Here is a 4,929-nt window from a genome sequence, read left to right on the forward strand (position 1 = left end):
AACTTGCAGCAGATTAGAAGTTTACTATAATTGATAACTCCATTATAATTGGAAGTCCTTTCTAGTATGATTTTAAGGTTGTTTAAATAGTTTAAAATCAATAAAATGTAGAAGGGTAAACAGAAGAACCATGGTAGAAGCCTCAGGCATGAGAATAATTAACATAATCATTGCACTATCTGCCCCACCCATAACTCATATTGTTTCAGGATTAAACATTTCAGATTTATGCCAAGACGTAAAAAAAGAAATCAAAAGAGGAAAAAACAATTTTTTGGATTATTTCTGGATGTCTCTAGAAATCATGGCTGTGTCTAGCTTTTTTTTTTTTTTTAAGTCAATGTCAAACAAAAATTCAGTCATTCAAATCACTCTCTTATGAAACAGATCTCACCATGTAGCATCAAGAGTCCCCGGAGGGCGTCCTAGTCCAAAAAGCTCCTCGAAATTCCATTTGGGGTGCTTCTGACTGTTCCTGCTGTATTGCTTCAGGCATCTACTTTTAAAAGCGTCTTCCCATCGAAGAAAGAATCCAATAAGGAGAGTAGAACTAACCACGCGTCTCCATTCTTGGGGACTTCCAGGGTACTCGAGAATGCTCCTCAAATTAAAGTAGTCTTTCTCCATGGGAAACATTTGAGAAGTCCAGAAAGTCCCAGGAGAAATCTCCGAGCATATCCCAAGGTCTATGACGGTCATAAAGAACCAAATTGTGGCCTGGAGCAAAATGTAGTCCTTTTCCTCAGGAAACATGGGAGAGGGAATCCAGAAAGTCCAAGGAGAAATCTCAGTGCATCTCCCAAGCTCTATGATTAGGGTCACAAGAAACCAAAGTTCCCGGTCAGGGAAACAAAGTGTGGCCCAGAGCAAAATGTTCCAGAGACAGAGTAACTGTCTCATGATGAAACAGTAGAGGCTTTAGCAAACTTCTTCATAAGTAGAAGAGAAGACCATAGTGCATAGGTAGGCAAAGTCTTCACTTATCTGGGAGTTGCGCAGGTCCGGTCCCACGTTGTAGGCGCCATTATGTTGTTTTCGACAGGCTGGCTTCACAGGCGGGTAATAGACAACCCGGGACTCATGGCTGGGTTGTACGCAGTATCTCTTTATTCATGCAGGATGCAGTGCAATCTATACCAAGCTAAGCTAAACTAACTACTACAAACAATCTTGTCCTTAAAAATATACTAGCCCAGTAGGGTGGGAACAGGATGCGACGCAGAGAGGGTGGAGAGAAAAGTGACTGGTGAAAATTAGGGTATGGCAAGAAGAGGGGGTGGAGCAGGCGAGAATTCTATCACTGAACCACCAATGCCCTGGAGGGAGGGTGGTGCTTGTTAACAGTGGTTATGTAAATAGAATGCAGTGGTTATGTAAATAGAATAGTGTTAAGCAGGGGGGATTAAACTAATGAAACAGAAGGGGTTTTTAGAAGCATACCAACAGGAAGGCAGATAAGCTATTACTCTGAATTTCAACAACATCAGCTGAAAATGGTTCCTTTGAAAGTGTTTTTTTTTTTGTATGTTAAACAAAGTTGCCCTGCATAAATATGGATCATATAAAGTATTTGCATAAGTATATAAATTTTGTAGTATTTTGTGTGTGTGTGTGTATTTAGTATAAGATATAGACTAGAAATACATTTCATGATTGAAATTGTAATAGGGAAGGGAGAATAAGCAAAGGCTACTTCAGTCAGAACTTTAATATTTTGTTGTTTTGAAAAGTGATGGAATAAACATAACTAGTGATATGATTTTAAATTGCTTTTTATGATTTTATGTCCTTCTGTCATCGTTTCTGTATTTTAATATCTCAAATAATTTAGAAATAAGACAATTAGTTAACCATGTGTTCATTGTGTTTTCTAGTTTTTGAAGGAAATGATTACAGTTGGAACACTCATCCTTACTGTCTAATTAACAGTTTGCATGAAAGAAATTTTCACTGGGCATTAATAAATTCAAGATCACAATTTTAATGGCATCTGTCACCCTGCTTTTAAATAAATACATTAGTATTCGTTTTCATGTCTAAGTGCCCTATATATCTGATTATCTGGAAATACGAAAATCCTTAATATATGCAGAACATCATTCATGTTCTCTAAAAAGCAAATGAAGAAGCTAAAATATATTATGAGTTATATGTGTCTGTCTTTTATGGAAATGAAGAAAAATTCCCTCAGAAAGAGCCTAGATATTTGACTGTTTGGATAATGTACCAAGTAAAGAACAAAACACTCTTCTTGAAAAGCTTCAGTAAAGATAAACATACTCATGTACAATAAGTTATCAATAACATTTACATTACATATATACATCCACATAGACACTACATGTATATAAGGTTTATTTAAGTACTGTATTGTTTATAAGAACATCCATAAAAAAGATCCTGTAATTATTGATTGTTTAATTTTGGTCTTTGTATCATTTCCTGAACATATTTTACATGTGTGATTCAGCTGGGCTTTTAACTTATTTCTTTTCTTGTTTCCTTTTTTAAAAAAACATATCACCATTTCTGCTTTCAGATTATCCACAGGTTTGGCCTCTCTTCTGGGATAACACCAAACACATCTGTTCATTTCACCTAAGATGACGACAGCAACAATAGCACACTTAGAAAATAAAAGCTGAAGAGGGAATCTTTTTCAAAACACAACAAGGAAAATAACCTGACATAAGAGAAATGAGATAACCAACAGATGCTGCAGAATATGGAAGTCATCTGCAAGCATTTAGTGGGATGAGGAATGCCGAAGCAGTTCTCCATCTGCCAGATGCCTGAAATAGAGACAGATGAGTTATTCCTCTGAACTTCAACAACAGCACCAGCTGAAAAAGCAGACCCTTTGTGCCAAGGGTCACTTGTTGAAACTGTTGACTATAAATCAGAGTTCTTCTGGACTTATGGAACCCAGAAAACACAACCCAAGTGCTCACAAACACATCTTACCTTTAAACACCAAGGCCATCATCATCCTTAGTTATTGGAGGTCTGTATGAGTAGAAACAAATTGTGTACATGTTTTGAACAGAGGTAGCTTTTTATGAAACCCACATGCTATATATGGTTCCTTACCTTTCCTTGGTGAGTAGGAAATGTTCTCAAATGAAATAACCTGTGTTTTCAACTGCATTGGTTCATAATGGTAGGGATATTTAGATCTGAAAATATTTGTGAAAATGTTTTCATACATTTTTCTTTCCTTAAAAGAGTCGCTGCTGCCTTACACTGTGTCTTCTAACCTGCTTTAGTAGACAGGGGTGTCTTTGTGCCAAGTGTACAATCTGGAATCCCTTTCTTCATATTATTTAGATAATGAATCTGGTTTTCTGCACTCACTCCCAGGGTGTCTGAAACATTTAAAAATAATACTGTGTATTCAGAACTGTTCATGCTGGCAATGATGTCTTATAGTTTGCCATCATATAAATGTCAGTTTCGCTCTTTTACAGAGCTAAGCAAAGATAAATTCCACTAAAACAGAAAGGAGTATCTGGACTTTGCAGTTTCCACCATTTCTGTGTGTGGCCTTGCCAATCAAGTCAGGGCATTTCTGATTCTTTCCATCCTGTTTAACTCCATCACTCTCTTCCTTTAACTTACCCAAGTCTGCCAAGAGACTAAGGGAATTTTTAGTGTGGTTGGTTAGAATATGTTCTAGACCAGTGCTTCTCACCATTTTAGTCCCAAGACTCGGAGCATTGCCTGAAATCTTGCCAGGAATTCTATACAGCTCTCCTTTGGAATGGGAAACACAGGAGTTTATGGTAATTTACCATGTCCTTTGGGTCATTCTGGTACACACTAAGTTTTGAGAAAGAAAGAGAGAGAGAGAGAGAGAGAGAGAGAGAGAGAGAAGAAGAAGGAGGAGGAGGAGGAGGAGGAGGAGGAGGAGGAGGAAGAGGAAGAGGAGGAGGAGGAGGAAGGGAGGAAGGGAGGAAAGAGAGAAAGAGAAAGAAAGAGAAAAGAAGAAGGAAGGGAGGAAGGAAGGAAGGAAGGAAGGAAGGAAGGAAGGAAGGAAGGAGAGAGAGAAAGGAAGAAAGACTACCCTAGAGTAAAATGCCAAAGATGGGGTTACATCACAAGGTCTGCAGATATCTCTCCCTCTCTGTCTCTCTGTCTCTCTCTCCCTCTCCCCTCCTCTCTCAATTTCTCTCTGTCCTAGCCAATAAAATGGAGAAAATACACCCCCCCCAAAAAAGAAAAAACTACAGAATATTGCCATCAAAGTTCTTTACCAAATATTTACCTATTGTAGAAGCGTGAACAATTCTAGATGCTTTTTTTGCATCTAAATTATGGTGGTGACAAGGTATAAAAGGAATGCTATCTAAAGTAAACCTTTGAAAAAGATAATCATAAATTAATTTGCATTAAAAGTCTGCCCTAGATCATCATAACAGATTCACAAAACCAATAGCTTTAATGTCTTCTAAAGAACTGTCTTGCTTGATTTTTCCCCAAAAAAAAAAAAAAAAAAAGGAGATTTGAGGAACCAAGTGTGGTACACTTGATAGATCCCACATCACTATGAGCAAGGACTCAAGCCCCTGGCCCCCACCTGCATCAAGGGAATTTTCATGAGAGACAAAACTGTGCTGCAGGTGTCTCTCTTTCTCTCTCATTATCTCTCTCCCCCCTCTCATTTTCTTCTCTGTTTCAATCTAAACAAATGAGACTTCAAATATTTGCTGAAAACCACAGCCAACTGTGGAGAAAGATGTGTGCTTCTGATGTTGGAGAATGGATTATACCTACTACTATTGGTGTCATATTTGGTGGATAAAAGCAACTAAATCTGGGGCCCTATTTGGGGAGTCCTGAGATTCCCAAATAGATATGATGGGCCTAGACCTCAAACAAATCCCTCTCTCTCTTGTTATCGGTCATCTCTATCAGCAACAACAAAATAGA

At 37.9% G+C, this 4,929-nt stretch overlaps 1 long non-coding RNA gene across 1 annotated transcript; it reads right to left on the bottom strand.

Annotated features, from left to right (window-relative positions):
* Positions 1-2,706: 2,706 nt before the first annotated feature.
* LOC132541204 (uncharacterized) lies at positions 2,707-3,861 on the bottom strand. Its single transcript, XR_009552375.1, has 3 exons — positions 3,091-3,861; positions 2,965-3,006; positions 2,707-2,792 (listed from the first exon to the last, which is right to left on the bottom strand). It is a non-coding gene; the product is annotated as an uncharacterized LOC132541204 (long non-coding RNA).
* Between the last annotated feature and the right edge of the window lie 1,068 nt (positions 3,862-4,929).

The sequence above is a fragment of the Erinaceus europaeus genome, chromosome 11 (assembly GCF_950295315.1).
Source record: "Erinaceus europaeus chromosome 11, mEriEur2.1, whole genome shotgun sequence".
NCBI classification, from domain to species: Eukaryota; Metazoa; Chordata; class Mammalia; order Eulipotyphla; family Erinaceidae; genus Erinaceus; species Erinaceus europaeus.